We start from the raw sequence: 23502 nt of genomic DNA, 5'->3' as shown, positions 1-23502 counted from the left end.
TTTCAGATTGTAGATTGGTTCTTTAAGTACTCGGATGTGTTGAAAGAGAGAGAAAATGACAAGGCATTCAAGTCTGTAATTAGCAAACTTAAAGCAGCGTTTGCTAGAAATGAGATACTATCAGAAATGGTTAGTGACCTCTTGCTAGAGGAGGACTGAGGGTTTTACAAAGCATTTGGGGAAGCTGTTCAAAGCATTTGAGCACAACCAAATGCTATGGCTGAAAGGAAGAATTCAAACCTTAAAATTATGATGCAAAAGAAGAAGAAAAGCAAGAACCACAGGCTCTTCCTCAGATTTCAGAGAGTTTTCTAAATGGCATGCTAAATTTCTCTTCTTAATACTGCACATAGCCATAACTTATCTTTCATTCTACACCCATTTCAGACTTAGCAAAAGAACAGTCCAGTTACTACATTGGCAACTTGAGTTAGCAGGACAAGCAGACCCCAGCCTGCATCATTGCATCACCAGGCTCTGAAAAGCCATGCCAGACGAATAACAGAATTCCTATGTTATGGAGAAGGGAATTTCAGCAGCTCACCACTCAGGAGTAAGAAATTCTGTCAAAATGACCTATTTGGCACAACCATTAGAGATATTGGGGACCTCCTTGGCCTTTGTGTCTAGGCGTTCTAGCAATATTCCAGCATTTGACCCTAATCTTGCAAAGTTCAGTACAGGTTGTAAAATCACACCCGAAGAGGTTACAGTTGATGGCACACTGGGAGATTCAAGTGTCAGCACTGATATGAGATAATAGATCTGAAGACAGCAATGAGGCAGGGAGCAAACAGGGATGTAAGGCAGTGCGAGAGAGGTTAAACAGCAGTTTCACTATGTGACAGTCTGCGGGCACAAGAGGCAAAAACAGATTTAGGAGTCTTTGCAGAGCATAGAGAAGAAATATATTTTGGGGTTGGGAGCACATAGGATGGTATCAGAGAACTGTGAACTATTAAATATTTTTGCATGGGAGCAAATATATTTTTCCAAAGGCTATTTATCAGGCAGTTATGGAATATACTTTTAGAAGGCAGCTGCTGACATTTTTATGTTTTTTGGTTCAGCACACAGTGGTCCAGACCAAGTGATAGTCACATATACTAAGGCAGGGATAGGGAACCTGTAGCCCTCAATATTGTTGGGCTAAAACTCTCAACATCCCTGAACACTGGATTTTCTGGCTGAGGCAAAGGTAAGTTAAGAGTCTAACAACATCTGGAGGGACCCGGGTTCCCCATCACAGCACTAAGACATACTATTAGAAATGTAGTGACCCTACATAACACATGGACTTGTATAGTTGTAAGTGGATATGAAGGTGCATTCCCATCCACACTATCTATTCTTATGGAAATTAAATTTAATAGATTATATCTGTGAAAGCACATCTAAATCCTCTGATGTTCACTTAGTTTTTCATGTAGGCCATGGGTCCCTAAAAAGGCTCCCACAAGGATCTAGTTCTTGGTCCTTGCTGCTTTTAGGCCTGAAATATATCTATCATCTATCATCTATCCAGTGGTGTAGCGTGGGGGGTGCAGGGGGGCCGGCCGCACCAGGCGCAACATCTGGGGGGGGGGCGCTCGCACTCGCAGCTCTCTGCCCCTACCTGGCTCACTCACTCTCTCTCACTGCAGTGCTGGCTGTGCGAATCCAATCTGAGCCGCCGGGTCGCTGCCCACTGTGGAGGGGAGGGTGCCAGGCGTGCGGTGCGGTGCGGAGAGAGAGCGAGGGACTATCTGGGGGAGGGACAGTGCAGCGGGGGGGGGGGGCAAATTACTTCCCTTGCCCCGGGTGCTGACAACCCACCCTACGCCACTGCATCTATCCATCTATCTATCATATATCTATAGTACACACACACACACATACATATACATATATAAAGACTAATTGTTGCTGTGGTGGTGGCATGTATGTTTCTGATTTTCCTGAAGTTTACAGCCAGGAAGAGAAATTTAACTCTCCAGTAAGATCATGGTCTTACTGGTAATTTGCAAGGTGGGGAGAGCGAGTGTGCATGCACATGGCACTGTGATGCATGTGTAAGTTGCAGTGTATGCAGGATGCTCACAGTTTCTCTGGTTGGAAATACGCCCAGAGACCCCCTGAAAGCTGATAATGCCTGATCTAGGGCCATGAGTTACATAAGGATCTTTGATTATAGGATGAAGGCATCCAACCAGAAGAAGCTGGAGCATTGTTGAATTGACATGTCCTGACCCAGTCCATGTCTTGACACTGATTTTCTCTGTTATTGGATTGAGATGACTATAAGGAACACATGGGCAAATTTAGTATTTATACAGATTTTAGCAGGACTCCAAACAACTATCATTGCACTATTGGCCAATTTTAAAAATTGATTGATGTTTGCTGTCCATCAAATCATTTGGCAAATTTGCAAAAAAACAAGATCTGCTACTGTCTGTAATAATGCCATAGTATGTTTCCCCCTTTTTTACCTTTCCTGATACAAAAAGGGTGTTCCAAATGCATGGGGTTTGCTTTGCATTATTACCTTCAAAAATTAGATTGTTCAATCGTTATGTAAGTTATATGAAATGTACTGAAAGTATGGATTCAGACTCTTATATTTTACATTTTTATATGAAATTGATCTTACAGTTCTCATTACATGACCACTGGTTATCAAGTTTTACAGAGCAACCCAAAACTGCTGGCTGAAAGGGGCAGAGTATTTGGTAAAAGTCCAGATAACTTGAGATATGCTGCCAGTACATAAAATATGCCAGTGGAACTGCCCTGCTTCAGGGATTGTAGAAAGAAAGGAGCAAAGTCCCCTAGTAAGTGCTCAGCCATGATGGAATTACAGGCTCAATTCCAATTGGTCCACATCTGCCATGCCATGCCTCTCTGTCACCTGGCCCTTGTCTGTATGCTGCTGGGGTCTGAACACAGGTGAGCCACAGTTAGAAAATCAAGCAGACAGATTAGCACTACAGTCTTGGCAGAAGTCCACTTTTCCATGCTTCCACCGGCATTGGAGCTAGGTCATGGTGAACTCAGGTTCCTTCATCCTGGTCCAGACCCCCCTCCCAAGTCTCTGTGCTGTGGGCTGTGAAGCTACCTACTGGGAAGGTTGCTCAGAAGAGAATGTGGTTCCCTGAAAAAAATGTTCGTCACCCTGGTGTATAGGATGGTTCAGTTAATGGCTTGAATGTATGCTGCATGTCACAAAGAGGGCCATATAGGCAGCACTTCTGTTTCTCCTAGGTCACCCAAGTGTCCTGGGTGCTTCACAGATGATAGATTGCATAGGGGGAAATCTTTTCATACACTTCTTATGCTGCAAATGGAGATCCTCAGTAAGCTCCAATTATCCAAGAAAATTAATATGGCTTGGGTAAGCCCATGCATGCTACACATGCACTAGTATTTTCATCAGAACAAAGGAATTCTGTTAAAGAAATTGAACTGACATAATTAGGACGGAACAGATTGGGAATATTGCAGTGTCAGTTCCATAAACATAGTCTATAATTTTTATTTTTATTTTTAATGATGACACAAGCCTTAACCCAAGAGATGCAAACAGATGTCATCCTGTATGGAATGCAACTTCAAGTAGTATTCTAGTTAAAATGTTTCAGACAAGTAGTATTCTAGATAAAATGTTTCAGAGTGAGCCTATAGCCCACCCACACTTTCATTTGTGCTGTGCCTGGAAAGCATGGGGACACAGGGACGCGGATGGCGCTGTGGGTAAAACCTCAGCGCCTAGGACTTGCCGATCGTCAGGTCGGCGGTTCGAATCCCCACGGCGGGGTGCGCTCCCGTTGCTCGGTCCCAGCACCTGCCAACCTAGCAGTTCGAAAACACCTCCGGGTGCAAGTAGATAAATAGGGACTGCTTACCAGCGGGATGGTAAATGGCGTTTCCGTGTGCTGCGCTGGCTTGCCAGATGCAGCTTGTCACGCTGGCCACGTGACCCGGAAGTGTCTGCGGACAGCGCTGGCCCCCGGCCTCTTAAGTGAGATGGGCGCACAACCCTAGAGTCAGACACGACTGGCCCGTATGGGCACCTTTACTTTTAGAAAGCATGGGGGCAAACGATTCCCCCCTTGCTCAGCTCCTTTGCAAGGGAAAAACTGCTCCTAAGCAATAGATCAGAACAAATGAAAAATGGGGGGGAAACAAAATTGCTGTTTGCTCTGGTGGAGTGCTAAATAGTAGTTTTCCCCAGGGAAAAGCAGTGGGTCAAGAGGAAGTATGCATGAGCCCTTAACCACTTCTTGACAGGTGACTGGGCAGCAACCAATGAAGCTGAATACTGAAGATTCAGGAAAGACAAAAACTTCATACAATGCACGGTTAACCTAGAATTCCAGGAGCAGCTTGTTCACTGGGGTGGAAGGACCTGCAACAAACAATGGCCTCCAGACCTCAGCAGTGCTGCCACTTACTGAGACTTACTGGTGAATCTGCGGCTACCAGCGCATCCATGCATCCCTACCTTGCTCCCACCAAGACAATTTGCTCCCTTAAGATGTAGTGATCCCCTAAGATGTAGCGATATTCGCCAGCTTGGGTGGCTTTAAAAGAGTTTCAGTTTAGACATACTCATTGGGGGATGAGGATATCAGTGGCTACCAGCCATGGTGGCTATACAGTGGTACCTTGGGTTAAGAACTAAATTGGTTCTGGAGGTCTGTTCTTAACCTGAAACTGTTCTTAACCTGAGGTACCACTTTAGCTAATGGGGCCTCCCGCTGCCTCTGCGCCACTGCCATGCAATTTCTGTTCCCATCCTGATACACACTTCTTAACCCGAGGTACTATTTCTGGGTTAGCGGAGTCTGTAACCTGAAGCATCTGTAATCCGAGGTACCACTGTATTTTACCTCCAATGTTGGAATTCTATATGCTTAGGTTCTGGTTTGTGTGATTCTCATAGGTGGGCTATTGCTTCTTTTAGCTGTTATTGTTTTATCTGTAATCAAAACTTGAGTCCCTGTCAGAGCAGATGGTGGGGTGTACAAGCAAGCAACCAAGCAAACCAACCAACCAATCAATTTGTTATTCACTAGAGGCTTTTTTAGCGGAGGTTGACTAGCCACTAGTTAGGCTGGTACTTGATATTCCTGCATTGCAGGGGGTTGGACTAGATGACCCACGGGGTCCCTTCCACCTCTACGATTCTACCACGGCTCCGCTTCGTGAGGGGCAGCCAAGCACGTCTTGGGGAAGAAAACCCCATCTCTTAGCGCGGCGACCCGCCCTTACTCCAGGAACCTTCGCTTAGGGACCTGTGTGCCCGAGCGGAGCAGTCGCCGCGCAACACCCTCCCACTCCCGCCTTCCCGCCAGCCTGAGGATTCTCTCGCTCCCAGGATGAAAAGGAGGGAGAGAGAGAGAGCCGGACGGGAGAGCGGCGAGGAGGCGTTCTCACAGCGCAGGCGCGCGCCGTCCTCGCCGTCCCGCCCGGCGGGCGGCAGGTGGCGCTGCCGGGGAAGCCTTCCCGGGCGGCCAATGGATGAAAGGAGGGAGGCGGAGCTCCGGCGCGGAGGGAGAGCGAGCGAGAGAGAAAGCGAGCCAGTGAGCCGGAGCCACGGTCGGCTCAAGTTGGTTCGCGCGCCGCGACGGCGGCAGCAGCTGAGAGCGAGGAAGGGGCGAAGGAGCGGCTGGGCTGAGAGAAAGAGAGAGCGGCGGTTGCGCTGGCTAGGCAGGTAGGAGCTGGAGGGAGCCGCTGCTGCTGCTGCATGTTCTCTCCATTCCCACCCCTTGGAGCCCTTTTCGCTCCTTGCAGAGAAAGAAGGGGGGGGGGGTCTTATCTGTCAGCCAGTCAGTCAGTCACCCCCCTCCCAATTTCTCCTCCCGAGGGTCCCTTCTGCGCCTGCCTTCCCCTTCTGCGCCCTCCCCATAGCTGCCCGGAGGCGGGACAGCGCTTTTCCCAGCGCCCACCCCACACGCGTCCACGCGCACCGTCGTCGCTCCGGTGTGGCGGCAGCGCCTCCTCTCCTCTCGCTCTGAGTTCTCGCTGGCAGCTCAGGCTGCTGCTTCCAAACTGATTTACAATCCCCCCCCCCCAAAAAAAATTCTCCCCATCGCTTTCTAGGCAGGGACTCCCGTCCCCCTCCTCCCTTGCCACTTCTCTGGATCTAGTGCTTTCCAAATCTCTCCTCCTCCGTTCCACTTTAGGAGCCTTTCCTACAGGTTGTGGGGCGGGGAGAGAGGGGGGAGAAACGCCGCCCAGCCCCACCAGTTGAAGCCCTTTGCCTGCCCTATGCTGCCCTAACCTTTCCTTAACGCTGCGTGGCGAGATTCCCATGCCTGTCCAACGTCTCTGCTCCCCCCCTTCCTCCTCCTCCTCCTCCTCCTCTCCAGTTTAAAACTCTCCCGCAGCCTCCCCTTTGATACTTTAGGTCCTCTTTTTCTCCAACGTGTCCTTTAAAGATGCTCGCTATGAATTGGCTCGGGAGGGTCCTTTCGTTTTCAGTTCATTGTTCGCTTTCCACTAGTGGGGCGATTGTGTTTGGTTTCTTGGCACGGCATCAGTTTGCAGAAGGTGGACTTCAAACCCGGGGGACTAGTATTTGGCAAGCCTCCTTCGCATCCTTTTTATCTTTCTTTCACACACCTTCCGTAGCTCAGCTGAGCTCTGCAGCGCTTTTGTCCCCTTTTAAAAAAACCATCCCGGACGATTTTCTTCCTACACCTGGGTTTTGCTCCCAGTTCTGAGCCAGCAGTGTAGTTAGTGAGCAGTTCTTAGGATCATCTGCTGCACATCTTTTGCTGTGTATAAAAAGAAGGAAGCGACTTCATGTAGAGATCTGGGTGAGGGTTGCTATTGCGTATAGCCTTTTGCCAGTTTGATACATAATACGATAATTCAAGCAAGTGTATTATGGTAACTTTGTAATTTAATGTCTCTTTCCCTTCCCCGGGGAAACAGCAAATACAGAACTCAGTTTTCCCTCTTCCTTTATAAACAACAAATACATCTGAGCCTAACATAGTTTTCCTTTGCCAGGGGGTGCTGCACCTATCAATTAAAGCTTCCACTATTTCATGTTTTAATTGTCCCAAGAGTCACTTATGCCATGGCACAGCAGTAAAACTGCTAGCACATCTGCAAAGCTAAGCACAGTCTGGTATGGTTTCAAATTGGATGGGGGATTGAACTAGATGATCCTGAGGGTCCCAACTCTACAATTCTTTAATTGTATGAGTGCATCAAGTTAACCTGCAAAAGCTTCTGCAAGTGTTAATTTAAGTTCTTCCATAGTTCATTTGAAATGAAGTTATGCAGTACAGCTGTCTTGATCTCTTTTAGGAAAAACCTATACGGAGACTGCATGTGCTTTTATCTAGCCAGACACCTATTTTAGTTTAAAACTTTGCTTCACCTTTGAAAATATATATTTGTCTTCTGTTGAAGAAATCGATGGACTAAGTGGATGTAGTAATGAAGGACTTTTTAAAAATGAATTAGATATTCATAAAGAATATTGTGTTGATAGTATGAGTAGAATACAGTATTTAAACTATGCCAAATGGTGCTTCTGAGAGCCATTCTACACATAGACACAGACTATGGAGGTAGAATTCTAGAATGTACCACTTCAGACTACAGGGTTGTGTGCGCTTGCTATTTTGAGTATGCGCCATATAACAAGGTCCTTGAATATAGAATGCTTGCAACCAAGGATTAAGGAGAAATTAGATTCAGTTTGCATTTAAAGGCGGAACTACCAAATTGCTCTTTCCAAAACAGTATATGAACCAAAACACAGTAATCCTTTGAAATGCATACTTCTCCAAATTTTGCAATGCTGTTAATTCTCCAGCTAAACAGTTGTACAAAAGTGCACCTACTTGGATAAAGTGTGTATAAAAAGGCATATAATTGTGAAAATAACATACAAAGTGGCATTATATTGCGAGGTGGAATGCTTTGTCAAAATCTGTACACTTCATGACAGTGAGTTTAGGAGATTGTTACACTAAAATGCTGATAAATTTTCATGAGGATTTTTTTAAATCTGCAAATTCCTGCAGAAATGTGTAGAACTGAATTTAAGATTGGGAGATCTATCTCTAGCTATTACATTGGGGAGAGGGATAAACTTTCCTCATTATCTGTTGGATTCCTGTGTTCAAAGAGTTCTTAATTTGGGTTGCGTTCAACAGTACAGCAGAATGAAGTACTAGACTGGACTGTACTGCTTGAAAGTTCACTGTACAGTAATGCCTCCGCGAACTTCTGCCTCGTCTAGTGTCCATTCCGGCGAACGTCCATGGCAAACCCGGAAGTACCGGAATGGGTTACTTCTGTGTTTGCCACTTGCGCATGCGCAGAAGTGAAAAACCGCACCGCGTGCTCAGACTCAGCGCTTTGCCCTGCGTCCTTTTCGGCTAGCGGCAAGTGCTGCAGAACGGATCCCGGTCACAAAACAAGGTATGGCTGTAGATACAAATCTAAGAGGGTAGGAAACGGTCTAGGTTTGAATTTTCTGCCTGATGTGCTAATTTTGTTTGAGTGGAACTTGATTTTTTTATGTGGGAGCACATTAATCATCTTGATCAGCTTTTTATGCACTTAGGCATTTTGCTGTAAATTGATGCCGTACGTTATGATGATACCCTAGCATGTTCTGATGGTTATCTTTTAGCAGGGTGGGGGAGTATTTGTTCTTCTTAGGTTATTGCAGGTCAAACATCTTTAGTCAGTGCCTTTATATCTTTTTGATGTTGGCGGCATCTGTCTGTCTTGGGAGACAGTGGAGGAGTGCACCTTGAGGAGTAAAGTCAAATTATTGGAGCGTTATAGTGCCTGTCGTGGCTGTAGAGACCAATACAGGAGAGACATGTTTTATTTCAGGTGAGGCAGATGAAGGTGTCCAGTTTTGCTGCTACAGCTGTACCATGGCATTTCTTCCCTCTCTGATCTTTCTTTTTGATGTATACTAAATATTTTATGTATTCTCTAATGTGAGACACCTTGAGATATTTTATGTAGTAGGTGATGAACAATTGCAATTAATACTACTACTGCTAAAAATAGTATCACCTAATTTCCCATCATTCTGCTGCATGTGTTGACACAGACTCAAAAGCAGCTGTAACACTGATGTCCTGTTTTGACATTTATGAAAGGAGGATTAGAGCAGACAGAATTTGTAGTGGGAGGATGCGAGTAGGATGTCAAGTAAAATCTTGTTAAATTTAATCTTTCAAGCAGGTGGCTGAAACTACTAGCACAGAGCATCAGATCACATGCGTATCTTTTATCTAAATGGTTAAACGTGGTTTTTTAATTATATTGGGCATATTGTGATACTAATTTTGATTGTTTAATGCAGATCATTATACTGGGATGATTATTTGAGAATTACTAGGCTAAATGGGTTTCTAAGTGGAATTTATCCCTGCTATGCTGAAAAAAATAATTGCACTGGAGGAAGAGCAAATAAGATACTTCAACTGCAGTCATAAGCATAGTTAATAAGGTGTCCCCTTGAACTCCATGTGTGTACCTCTGTGTAAACATAGGATGGGATTGCAGGGTGCTTGTTAGAATAGCTGTTTAACTTTAGTGTTTTTCTATTCTGCACAGTCTGAAAAAAAATATCTAAGATATTTTTTGCCTCTCATTAAATCTAAGTGTGTGTTAGTGTCAACTGTTGCACCATATAATCATTTTGTTCTAAAACATATTATTTTTTACAGATTTTATATCTATTCTCTGTGTGATTAAAATTCTTTTTAAAAAAATGATTTTGTTTTAAAGTTGCTTAATACACTTAAGTGTAAATGTGGCACCACAATGTGGGGACTAACCTTGGGGAAGCATTCCCTAAGTTGGGGGCCACCACTGAAAACGCCGCCTCTTTTAAGAGGTGATCTTACTATCATTGCATGTGGCATATAGAGCCACACAGAAACATCTCTTATATCTAAACTTATACTGTATCAGATCCTTCCAGTACCCAGAGTGGTTCAAACTACCTATATTCATTAATTACAACTCAGCTAAGAAAAAATGCCATTCCCATGAGATTTGATAGATCTATGTATCCCTTTAGATCTCCACTCATTGTAGTTGGATGCATGCTTGTAGCTGATTTCTCATACTCTTATTTCAGATGAGATCCTCCAAATCTACCGTAATTACTTGTAGCAGAAGTTGGGGGAAGCTAGTAAGTAAGGCAAGTATGTATGAAGAGTCTAGCTCTGCAGTCCTGAGGGTAGGAAGATTTAATTTCTTGTCAATAGCAAGTGACCTCACTATACTATTTATTTGGCAAATTTTATGCAAACCTACCATAGGGTGCACCGGACCATAGGGCGCACCTAGTTTTTAGACGGGGAAATCAATTTAAATATCCCCCCCCCAGCCCCAAAGAGCAGCGTTCAGGCTGCGCACAACCTTTCCCTGCCGGAGGGGTTGTGCGCGGCTATGGCACAAGCCAAGACAGCGAGTGGGATGGATCCCGCTGGCTGCTTTGGCTTCCTCTTTAGCCCCGCGCAATATCTCCCTGCTGGGAGAGGCTGTGTGGAGCTAAAGAAGCCATAGCCCCGTGCAGCCTCTCCCTGCCGGAGGGGTTGCGCGCGGCTATGGCCCAAGCCTGCATTTGCTCCATAGGACGCACACACATATCCCCTCAGTTTTTGGAGGGGAAAAACTGCGTCCAATGGAGCGAAAAGTACGGTACATTGTCTGTTGTAAATTTTTAGTGTGCAATGGCTGAAAATGGAAAAAAAATCAGTGTTTATTTTTTATGATAGTTTTGTATGGTGCTGTGTTCTACACTTAAGTTTACATGGATGAGTGCCAAAGCACCAGCAAATGAGGACTAGGCAATAATTTCAGCTTCTGGACAGCTTTCAAACATATCCGTGTGTTACAGTTGTCTAGCAGGATCTGCAGTAGTCATGGTTGCTGGAACAAGTTTCAGCTAAGAGGCACTGTGTGCTTTAATCATCTTAAAGTTAGAGTTTAGCCCAGGGTTTCCCAGATTTCTGAGACATTGAGTCCCTGATGAGCTTATAAAGTCGCTGTTGGCTCCAACTCCAGTTCTTAGGAATGTAAATGAAATAAAGTAAAGAAATAGCGATGCATAACCAACATTTATTAATCTGAATTGATGGAAAAAAGGAAGCAAAAAAGAGGACAAATATTAATAATGGGCTTTAACAAACATCTGAGTATTGGGCTGCAGGTTTGTGAAGTGCACTCAGTACACTGAGATCATAGGTATTTTTATTATTATTATTATTTGCACTGTAGCTCGTTAACATCTTTTTCCCTTGGGCTGTTTCTGACCCCTTTTTGCTCTCTGCACAGTCTCAGTGACCTTGGGAGGTAATAGTGATCACTTTAGGAGGGACAGCTTCCAACCTAAATATTACTGAAGTGTGTAGTGTAGTCTGTTTCATCAGGAAGGGAAGGGAGCAATGTAACTCCCACCATTAGTCCATTCATCACCTTGACTAGAAAGGTAAACTAGATGGTGGCAAGTATATGAGTCTAGCAGGCTAAACAAAGCAGAGGTTTCATAATATGCTCCTTTAGGAAGGCAGAAATTGCCAATTCTTAAATGGAGGCATTGACTAAATCAACTTCCTTACCATAGTGACATCATCTAGAAAAAGCAAGAGCCAAACACAGATGTCGTTGACTGTACATGGTAAGAAAAAGGTTTCAGCTTATATAGTTAAAATCAGGAAGGTCCTGGAATCTCTGACGTGGAATCTGTAATCAGAGTTAGTCAGAGTAAGGTTACCGTAATAAATTTATTTGAAGTGCTGACATTGAATTTTTCCAGTGGGTCATCATTACCCACTTCAAGGTTGTTGCTTTTAGTGTCTGTGTGTGTGTGTGTGTGTGTGTGTGTGTGTGTGTGTGTGTACAGTGGTACCTTGGGTTACATATGCTTCAGGTTACAGACTCTGCTAACCCAGAAATAGTACCTCGGGTTAAGAAATTTGCTTCAGGATGAGAACAGAAATCGTGCTCCGGTGGCGTGGCGGCAGCTGGAGGCCCTATTAGCTAAAGTGGTGCTTCAGGTTAAGAACAGTTTCAGGTTAAGAACGGACCTCCGGAACGAATTAACTACTTAACCCGAGGTACCACTGTACAGACACATACAGAGACGCACATATACCATAATTTTTGCTCTATAAGATTCACTTTTTCCCTCCTAAAAAGTAAGGGGAAATGTGTGTGCACCTTATGGAGCGAATGCAGGCTGCGCAGCTATCTCAGAAGCCAGAACAGCAAGAGGGATTGCTGCTTTCGCTGCACAGCGATCCCTCTTGCTGTCCTGGCTTCTGGGATTTAGAATATTTTTTTTCTTGTTTTCCTCCTCCAAAAACTAGGTGCGTCTTGTAGTCTGGTGTATCTTATAGAGCGAAAAATGCGGTATATGAAATAAATAAGTCATAGGTTATTTTTTTTCATGGTTGTGTCCAGTATGTTAAAGGCCATTTATCCATATGGGAAAGCATCAATTAACTGTACTACATGTATGGGTTGGTGATAGCATTATGGTTTATTCTGCCATAGAGTAGGTTCAGTTGAATTTATTCCAAGTTACCTGTTATTCAGGTAGTCAGTCCTACTAATTAATTGCCCACCCAGTTCTTGGAACATAGTCCTCAAGTACCAAAGAGTTTAATGTACACTGATCCATTGAGGAATGCATGCCAGAGGATTAAATTGGCTGCCTAAATGAGATCTGTACTTCAGATAGTACTAGAGTTGCAGTAGGATAGGAGGTGCAGTATATTTATAGTCCCTATTCAAGTTACTTCTTGAAACTCATTAGGCTTTGGGACAGTCTTAATAGACCCACCGCATCTACATTGGAACGAACTGTAACGGGTGACTGCTGTCACTGTCACAATGTCCTGTACATAACAGTAGTTAATACTTTCCCTCACCCACAGAGCATCACCCACTCGTTCAGTTCAAAATACTGTACCAAATCTAGTTATGAGTTGATTGGTTGATATCTTAGCAGAACCTCATTCTGGTATTGAGTGTAAAGCCAGGCCATCTGTTTCATGGCATACTTGATGATGAAGACTGAATTCTTGTGCGTCACCAAAATGCTATTGCCACTGATCCCAGCCTGATGCTGAGCAGTGAACCCAGCACATTCCCAGACCTCTTGGCTGGCTCAGCATTTTCATCTGTGAACAAGTCCTAGATGACCAAACTGTAATTACTGAGTTGGCTTTATAAGGTACCTACCACAAAGTTAGCAGGCACCTGACTCTGTGTGCAGGATTCAGGAAGAGCTGATAGATTTTAATGTTCTATTCCCTCTTTCTCCCAGATGACAGCCTTCACTTTTCAATGTCACATGCCCTTATTGTTGAGAAATTTTTATATGAAAACATTGTATATGTAAAATTTATACTCTGCCCTTTCTCTTCCCAAAAGTGCCCAGTGTGACTGACAATATAAGATGAAATGAAACCATATCCCATATGCAATAATTAATATGACAGTTACAAAAATACAGTGGCTAACTGTACCTGCCCCTTTCCAAGTTCCTTTACAAATGAAAATGTATTCAATTTTTTATTTGAACAGAACTAGGGTGTAGAATTGTCTGGCCTCTCCTGGGAATTCCAGAGACACCAGAGAAAGCCTTTGTGTTCACATCCTCCTAGACATCCATTGTATTAATGTAAGAAGGGCCTTTGCTTTTGTTGGTAGACATATGGAGAAGCCATGTCTTCAAGCACTTGGGTTCCAGGGAATTTAGGAATTTGTAGTATCAGCATCTTGAAGATACGGGCAATTTTCAGTCAAACTGAAAGATAAAAATGGAAGAGATAAAAAGGAAAGGAGTCATATACTCAATTTCAATAACTACCTCTTTATTGCACTAAAAACATCCCCTCTTAACAAAGAAATGTCTATATTTACTGGTCAAACTCATTACTATAACAAAGGTTCAAAACCATCTTAGCCCATTATAGGGAACATAACAAGGAATAGTAGATCAGTAACTAATATTTTCCTCTCATAGGTTGACGCAATAAAACAGCATCTTTTGACATTATCTTTTGGGCAGTGGGACGCGGGTGGCGCTGTGGGTAAAACTTCAGTGCCTAGGACTTGCCAATCGTATTGTCGGCGGTTTGAATCCCCCTGCGGGGTGCGCTCCCGTCGTTCGGTCCCAGCGCCTGCCAACCTAGCAGTTCAAAAGCACCTCCGTGTGCAAGTAGATAAATAGGGACCGCTTACCAGCGGGAAGGTAAACGGCGTTCCGTGTGCTGCGCTGGCTCGCCAGATGCAGCTTGTCACGCTGGCCACGTGACCCGGAAGTGTCTGCGGACAGCGCTGGCTCCCGGCCTATAGAGTGAGATGAGCGCACAACCCTAGAATCTGGCAAGACTGGTCCGAACGGGCAGGGGTACCTTTACCTTTTACCTTTGGGCAGTGACCCAGCAGTGAACTGCCCTCCCTCCACCTCCCAGTAAATAAATAATCATCCCCAATGAAGTACTTGGAACTCATTGTAGGAGGATATCCACCCAGTAAGAAGGATTTGGTTCACTATAGAGTTGCATGGTACTCAGCATGAGGTTCGGTTGTAAAACTGTTGCTGTTGAGCTAGTATACCTGCTTTATTTGGGAAATGCAGTACTTTTCCATGTATAAGACTAGGATTTTTTCTTTAAAAGTTATGTTAAAAAGACAGGAGTGCCTGGCGTGCTCTGGTCCATGGGGTCACGAAGAGTCGGACACGACTAAACAACAACAAATGTTAAAAATTGGGGGTTGTCTTATACACAGATAGTGTATCCCCCCATTTTCTTAATTTGGAGTCCCCTCAAAAATGGGGCGTGTTATATATGGGGGCGTGTTATACATGAAAAAATACGGTATATAAATTTTGAAGTGGAAAACAAATTGATAATTCAAATCAACCCACACTGTTAATAATCCAGTGAATTTGTATTTGATGCAGTTGAGAGAGGAAAAGACTGATCAGTTGATATGAAGGCAGATGTAAATGAATAGTAGATATTGGTCTTGTTAATTTATGCTTGTCTAGAAAATTAAACAATGTAGGATTTTGTTATAATCTTTCGATAACTTAGACCACTCACCCATAGTGCTGTGCTTTGTGTCTTTCTGGGTGACATTTTCGTCTGCCACCTGTGGAGACTGTTGACCTTTGGTCTCTGTTAATGATTGTATAATAATGACAAACTAGTCAAATACGGCATCACTTTCAAGTTTTTAGGGCTGCCACGACTCGCTTCTTCCTCTCCCCACCCCGCCCACATCATCAACCGCTATTTTTGTAGTTGAGTTATGTTTTTTGTCTTCGTAAAATGCTTGCCTCAACTTCAGTTTCTGTTTAGTCGTTCAGATAGTTTCCACGCAGCTTTCAGGTTTCGGATAACTTTTTACGAAAGAAGAATGTAAACAGAACATTTATGTTTCAAGTGGAAAAGTTTAAAGGGTCTTTGTGTGTAGAAATATTTAGCTACAGTGATTATTCTCAAGGAATTTGCTACATAGGGAGAAGCTTCAGTCCATTTTGCAAATGCTGCTTTCTGTACTGCCACAGTCTTATCATTTCATCTTAGAGGAGCAGATCAAAAAGTTTTCAATTTAGGCATAGTTAATTGTTTATTTTAGACTGCCTCAGTGGGAGAGAGGAGGAGTGGGGCTTGTTGAGCATGCGGTATATCTTGCTCCTGAACTGCTTCCACTCCAACTGCCATTTGAACTTGAAGAATTGGTGCCTGAGTTTGCTTTTTCTCTATTGACTCCCTGTCTCTTTTCTCTTCTTGAACTGTCTCTTAGATTATAGTCCTGTGGGTAGAGACTGTCTTACTTTAATTGATTGTATTTAAGCTGCTCTGGAAGGGGTTTTGGCTGAAGGGCAACCTACAGATGCTATAAATAAACAGTTGCTTCCCAAGGAAACTTCATTTAGAAGTATCAAGAAAAGTTACTATTTGAATACTGTATATCAGTGGCTAAAGAAATCTCCACAGGACAGCAATTTACCACTGGCAAATTTATCACACGGAGAGGACAGTTCTTCTGAATAAGGAGTTAGTCCACAAAAGTCAATTTTGGGGTGACATGTATGTGCTTTAAGCATGCTTTTGTTTTTAAAACACCTAATGTAAGCATTAACTTTTATATTTATAGCAAATATTTTTAAATATGAAAGGGCCCAAGTGCAGTACAGTCATACCTGTTCCAGATGTCTGTTCGACTTCGAAAATGTTCGAAAACCAAAGTGTGGCTTCTGATTGGCTGCAGGAATTGGAAGCAGCCAATTGGAAGCTGCGGAAGCCCCGTTGGACGTTCGGCTTCCAAAAATAGTTCGCAAACCGGAACAGTCACTTCCGGTTTTGCTACGTTTGGGAGCCAAAACGTTCAAGAACTAAGCTGGTCAAAAACCAAGTTATGACTATATACTGAAGTGGGGTTATGGGTGGAAAGTCCTCTGATCATTACAGCAAGTTATTGCCATGTAATACGCATGGCATATTACAGTGTCTTGTAAGTATTTATAGAATCTCTTCTAGCCATTTATTTAGCATGACCAAGAACTATAGTTTGCACTACATAACTTTTCCATAAAAAGATTTCCAAAGACTACTGAAAGCCTTGTAACTTGATTATAATGATTTACTTGGGTTTTCTTCTTCTTCTTCTTTGGTGATCACTCGTAACTGAGTAAGATTGTCTTCCATAAACACGGTTTTAACAATAAGTCTGTAAGTGACTGTGGAGGCCAATTCTGGATCCATATGTCCTTCCACAGTGGGGACATTGGTTTCTGGGTGGGAGTGGATCACGGTGTGGATTTGCCACGTGTGCCTTCCTCCTAGCACGTTTCTCCCTTGCGTTCTGAGTTCAAGTGTCTTCAAAGCCCATGAAACCTTTGGTGAAGGCTGTTCTCCAACTGGAGCGCTTGCAGGCCAGTGTTTCCCATTTGTTGGTGTTCATACTACATTTCTTAAAATTTGCCTTTAAACCTCTTTTGTTGACCACCAACTTGTATTGGCCTGAATATAAGCCTCACTTTCCCCCCAAATTCTGCCTGTGAAAAATTAAAGTGCAGCTTATATTCACGACCTTACGGTATGCAGCCAGGGGCAAACAGCACCAGGAGTGCGGTGAAGCAGCACCTGCCTCATGCGTAGTCCCCGTCCTTTCCCCCAAGACTGGGAAGGGAGAGAGTGAGGAAGGGGAAAGGCCGCTGGCAGTGCTGCAAGGGTCCTCCCTCCCCAGTATGCAGCTAGGAGCAGCAAGGAATGGAGCGGCTTATATTCAATTAAACCCCCCCCCCCCCAATTTTAAAGGTGCAGCTTATATTCGGGTGCAGCTTATATTTGGGTCAATACGGTATATGAAATTGTAGTATGGAAATATGCCCATGCAGTGGTATCTTCACCATACATAGGTCCTAAGATTGTCATCCTGACTTAAATCTCAAAGCATGGAAAGTCTGACTTGCTGATTTAATTGAAGAGACCTCCTGCAATAGCTATACAAGTGCATTTCTTCTTTGTTGCTATAACCTAAAAATGTACAGAATCATTTGAAGCTTTTAAAAGGATACTTGTTTGGACAGGTTATTAATGGGCTTTGCATAAAAGTAGCACTCCCAGTGCAGTTGTTAAGTTGTGCCAGTGTTTTCAAATGCAATGGAGAATTGGCAAGCTAGATTTTTTTTTATATATAAAAAGCATGTCTTCTACATACAAATTTCCTAAGAAATATGCAGCTTAATCTTAACATGAGTATGATGAACATAAAAAAGGACATTTTAACCGGACACATGGTGTGGATTCACTTTGACTGACTAAAGTGTTAGCCCTTAGTTCACTGCTATTTCTGTGGAATGAGGAATTTCGTATCAGCAAGCATAATCTTTGAGAATAACTTGTGCTGTTTCGTTTTACGAGATTCCTGTTTGTCTTGTATGGATTTTGCCTTGGACCTTCTCAAGAACCATAGAAGAGAGTAAGTGGTAGCGACTTAAGCTGCTTCTATTCAGGCTTATGGGTATCATTTGAAGCAGGAAATTGCACCTGTCCAATTTAGTGACAGAATATTCGCCACCCTTGGGCAAGATATGGATGGTTCGGAAGATAAAAACACATTATGTGCTCTCACTGGGACATGAAGTTGCTTATAAAAGGAATTTTAAAGTAAAGGGTTTTTTATGTAGCAGCAAGCACAATACTGCATGGGTGATGCAGTTCGTGCTACCTCTAATTTTACAAGATTTACAAATTAACACCCCAAAGTTACTAGCCATGTATGATACCTGTATGTAGCGAGTGAATAGTTTTACCACAGGGTTGCTGCATCAACTTCTTGGTAGGGTCTGGCCATGTTTTCCACTTTCTGCAATTTGTCAGACTACATGAATCAATGTTGAAAAGATGACCAGCTTTTCATGGTAATTCCTCTCTGTGTGTGATGATAACACACACACACACACACACACACACACACACTTTCTTTTTTGCATTCCATTGCTTTTAATTTGAATTCTAACCCACATATAAACATTCTAAACAAATAAGTTATCTATTTGTTCTGAGAAAATGTTCATATGTGTGTGTGTGTGAGAGAGAGAGCACGCTGAAAAGAAGCAGTTTTGAGTTTTTTGAACAGTGTCAGAGACATGCGAAGAGAAACACGTTAAAGGGTTTCTATTCTTCCTATTGCAATGCATGTTGAAACTGTGAATTTGTAAATGACAGTTTGTTATAGTGATATTGTAAATCACCAGGGGTGTCTCCCTTTCAACAGACTCTGAATTTTCTATGATGTGGGCAAAGAGACCAAGGAACAAAATAACCACCCTTCTTTGTTTCTAGTTCTGTGTCACAACTTTCCTGGGGGATAAGACTGATAGCCAGTCTATTATTATTACTTGTTTCATTATCCAGTTTAAAGGTATGGAGTTACAGTTGAGGACTGTGGTTTGGTTTTGGTTCTGTTTTTTGTTCAATGCTTTCCAAGCCCCAAGTTAGATGAAAGATTCCTGCATTGCAGGGAGTTGGACAGGATGATCCTCTTGGTCCCTTTCAACTGTATGATACTATGAATTCTAATAAGAGATGCTAAGTGGGACATACTCTAGAACAGTCTAATAATTATTTGCAGTATTTCAGCATTGACTTGCACCAGCACTTTTCATTGACTGCATAACTATCATAGAAGTAAACATGAATAATTTTTGTTCATGTGTAGTCTTCCAGTAGGACTACAATAAGTAAATATATTTAAAATTTATGTAGTAATAAATCAAAACAAATAAACAGCAACGCTTTGATTTGAACCACTTACTTCGCCAAACCTTTGTTAGGCTTTGAAAAAATAGGCCATCATAAAACATCAGTATATAAAATTTTAAAATATGTACAAATAAACAGCCATGTAAGAACGAGGATTTTCATTGGAGTTTCTTCCCGCTAAATAGTGTCATTCACCACTTTGAGAGACTCAGTTGCTAAAAGCTCAGCCACCCTTGCAGTTACTTTGGCATTGAGTTTGCTTTGGCAGATGTTAAAGGAATATAAATTGTGTATTAAGATCAGCAAGCGTTGATCGATTCCTAACTCTACAAGTACGAACTGAAACAAAGGACAGTGATCAGCCCTTCCCTCTCGGGGCAGGAAACTGCGAACTCCCCTTTTTCCTCTGGAAAGTACTCATGGGGAAGGGGAAAGGAGGAACCAGCCAGGTGACAAGACACTCAGGTTACCACCACAACTCCTCCCTCAACCCCTCCTTTTTGTGATTTATCAATGATGTAGTCATGCTGTAGTTGTGATGTAGTCTTAGGGGTGTAACATGAGGGATTAGTAGCTAATAAAAGTTGGGGTCTCCTTTTGTTCAGGGCTTCCATCTTGCTTCATCTTGCATTGGGTGGCAGTCCTGTCATGACAGTCTTCAATAATGACCAAGCCTATTGGCTGCTGTTTTGCTCCAGTTGTCCTGGTTGGTGTCTTTACTTTTTGTCGGATTTCTCTGTTAACAGTAGAAAAATTGGGTTAGATGTTGTGGCCACGACAGCATGTAGGATCAGCCCCAAGATTGAGATTGTAAGATGAAGATGTTCCTCTGAGGTGCTACAGATATTGACTTACGCAATATTTAGAATCTTGGGATAAAGAAACAATGGTTTCTTTCTCCATTATTTTTTTTAAAGAAAATGAAGTCTGACTTGTAATCCAGGTGTGACCGATACCTTAAACAAAACACACAGGCAGAGAGCAGAAGTAAACAGAAATGGGGTATTCTGTTATCAGTGCAAAGCCAGGAGTTAAACCAGTTAAGTAGTAATTGCTGCTTTATCTCAGAATCCTAGGTGTGCAGCCAGATATTGAAGCCCCTCCTTTCACATTCCATTTTGGAAGTGAGTGTACAAGCTGACCTCATGGATGCAACACCCTACTTTTTTCTTTGTTTTCCCTCATCCCAGTATTCCCTGCTTTGTGTAATATTTTGACTGCTGAAGAATTCTGGAGAACATAAAAGCTTACCACGTTTTTTTGTCTTTTTGGTTGGTCCTAATAAAGATACTGCTTGACTGTGGACTTTTGGAGTTTTTTCTTATGGACCAGCATAGCTAACTTAGTTTATACTTATACAGTGGTACCTCAGGTTACATACGCTTCAGGTTACATATGCTTCAGGTTACAGACTCCGCTAACCCAGAAATAGTGCTTCAGGTTAAGAACTTTGCTTCAGGATGAGAACAGAAATTGTGCTCCGGTGGCGCGGTGGCAGCAGGAGGCCCCATTAGCTAAAGTGGTGCTTCAGGTTAAGAACAGTTTCAGGTTAAGTACGGACCTCCGGAACGAATTAAGTACTTAACCCGAGGTACCACTGTACTAGCATAAAACGTATACACACTTTCTCACACATTAAGACCAAACTCAGAAACGCTGATAGCTGTTTGACTGATATTTCCCTTCCAATTATGCAGTATTTTACTATTCCCATTAAACTGTGGCAAAGCAATTGATTGGTAGCAAAATATCTCATGCGGTAGCTGGAGGAATGGATATAATGGGAATGTCATCCCTTGCTCTACAGATTGGTCTAGGAAATGCTTTCAGGAGTTTCCTTGACAACTGATTTCTAGTGCAAGAACAATTTTGTATTATTACCTTGAATAAAAGCTGTAGCTTTTATCAACCTGTGCGTGCCTTTTTTTGTAGTTGCTGGTACAGTGTCCAAAGAATAGCACAATGGAAAGCAAAGACTGAAACTGGTAGCAGGAGGAAATAATGTAATGACAGGACAGATTTCCCAGAAATGCAGATTATGTGATCAAGTCATCTAGGCTTGCCACACATCGCTTCTTCATTGTGCATGGAACATGTATTTTAAAAAGTGTGTGTGTGTGTGTGTGTGTGTGTGTGTGGTTTATTTGTTTTTAAAGCCTGAATAAACTCCTTTACCTCATCATTTTCTCTGCCTCTATAATTTCCTGTGCTCCTAAATAGTACCTTGCTATCTAATTGCATATGTTAAGTTATTCCCAAAGGCCATTAATTAGCTGATGGCCTACGTTGGAGAGTGCCTTTTGGCCCCTTGGCATTTATGCTGTGAAGTGCCACATGACACTATTTAATCCTCAGTGCAGTTGAATATCTATATGAAACTGTTGGGAGTGTGGAGTACGGTGCCATACATATGCTGACAACACTCAACAATATTTCTCTGGAACATGTAAAATAGCAGAGATTGTGTGGATCCTAGATTGGTTCCTGAATGCAGTGGTGTGCTGGCTGAGGAAAAATAAACTGACCTTGAATCTTGACAAGACAGGTGCCGTGGATGAGAAATTGGCTAATTACCTCCAGTCTGGAGATGCTTCTGGATCTAGCTTTGCCACCGGAGGCCCATATGGCCTTGGTGGCTAGCAGCACCTCTTGTTACCTTAAGGCGATATGATGGCTATTGCTGTTCTGCTCAGTCATATCTCCTGGCCGTCAGTGTATCTCTGTGGAACTAACTTGCCTAGAGTGAGGAGAGAGTAGATAGAATAGCATTAAGTTGCCAAACATTCAGCTTGTACTACAGTGGTACCTTGGGTTACATACGCTTCAGGTTACACACTCCGCTAACCCAGAAATAGTGCTTCAGGTTAAGAACTGTGCTTCAGGATGAGAACAGAAATCGTGCTCCGGCAGTGCGGCGGTCCCAGTGCGGCAGGAGGCCCTATTAGCTAAAGCGGTGCTTCAGGTTAAGAACAGTTTCAGGTTAAGAACGGACCTCCGGAACAAATTAAGTACTTAACCTGAGGTACCACTGTAGTTCCACATTAGGTGGTCCAACCTTTGCACATCTTGTCACCACAGGGATACTGAAGAACAATCTTGCCTTGAGGAAAGGAGAAACAATACTTAGAGAACTTGACTGAAGAGCAGTCATAATGCAATGAACACAGAGGCCTGAATGCAGACAACTGAGAGCAAATATCTAAGGGAGGTCTTAAGTCGCATGCCAGTTTGGAGAAAAATGGTTCTTTTTGCTTTGTCCTACTTACTAACACTCAAACCCAGGACGAAAGGGAGAAACATGCTAAGAGGAAGGCACATTTGGCAAACCCTGATCGTGGTCAACTCCTGCCTGGAAACCTATGTCCCCACTGTGGAAGGAAGGACTTGCGGATCCAGAATTGGCCTCCACAGTCACTTACGGACTCACTGTTAAGACCGTGTTCATGGAAGACAATCTTACTCAGCTATGAGTGATCACCAGAGAACTACTATTAACACTCACCTGTTGTGACATAACCAGGGATGAGAGAATTCCCACTCTTCCATTCCTTTATTGTAGTCGTTATTCTGTATTATGAATCTGACTTGTTGTTTCCTTTCTGCTCTGCTATCCTGTGTTTATTGTATCACACTCATTATAGATTGTTAGGGGGTTTTGTTTTTTAAAAAATCATTTAAATTGTTTTGAGATGCCTGGTTTGAAAAGAGGTATACAAATACTACAAATATTAAGGTGTTCCTGTTAGTATATAAAGCCCTCAGCAGCTCCAGGCCAGTTTACCTTTCCATTTTCATGTCCATTTAACCAATTTGATCTGCAGAACTTATACTTCTGCAAGTGCCAAATAGTGTTCATTCCACATCTGCCAGTAATTAATATTTTAGTCCGGCAAGACGTATTCTCTGGAACACCCTGCCTATTACAATCAGGCTGGCATCCTCACTATACTTGTTTAATGTCTGCTAAAACTACCCAGACATAGGGTTTTATTAGGTATACATTGTTTTTAAAATTTTGTTTTTAATTGGTACTTCGCCATAAACATTTTACAATATTTTATGTAAACAACTTGCATTTTGTCCCCTTTATTGGCATGCCTGTTCAAAACAGTGCTCAACATGTTTTTGTGTGTGTGTGTGTGTAAAAGTCTGTCTAGGTTGTGCTTTTAAGATGTGTGTGATAAGACAGAAAAAGCAGGAGATTAAGAATAACATGACACCACAAGTC

At 42.8% G+C, this 23502-nt stretch overlaps 1 protein-coding gene and 1 long non-coding RNA gene across 2 annotated transcripts in view; one reads left to right on the top strand and one right to left on the bottom strand.

The window, feature by feature from the left end:
- The first annotated feature begins 5498 nt into the window (after window positions 1-5498).
- Window positions 5499-23502, top strand: part of PXYLP1 (2-phosphoxylose phosphatase 1) — a 61099-nt gene continuing 43095 nt past the window's right edge. Inside the window, exon 1 of the mRNA XM_083442803.1 lies at window positions 5499-5695. The gene's annotated coding sequence lies outside the window, so the exon portion shown is untranslated. The remainder of the gene's footprint in view (window positions 5696-23502) is intronic.
- On the bottom strand, window positions 13548-15158 carry LOC310678243. The gene is made up of 2 exons (XR_014511711.1): window positions 15102-15158; window positions 13548-13795 (listed from the first exon to the last, which is right to left on the bottom strand). It is a non-coding gene; the product is annotated as an uncharacterized lncRNA (long non-coding RNA).

The sequence above is a fragment of the Podarcis tiliguerta genome, assembly GCF_965153285.1.
Source record: "Podarcis tiliguerta genome assembly, chromosome: 5".
Lineage (NCBI taxonomy): Eukaryota > Metazoa > Chordata > Lepidosauria > Squamata > Lacertidae > Podarcis > Podarcis tiliguerta.
The sequence above is the reverse complement of the archived record's forward strand: the minus strand, read 5'-3'. Positions and strand labels throughout refer to the sequence as shown.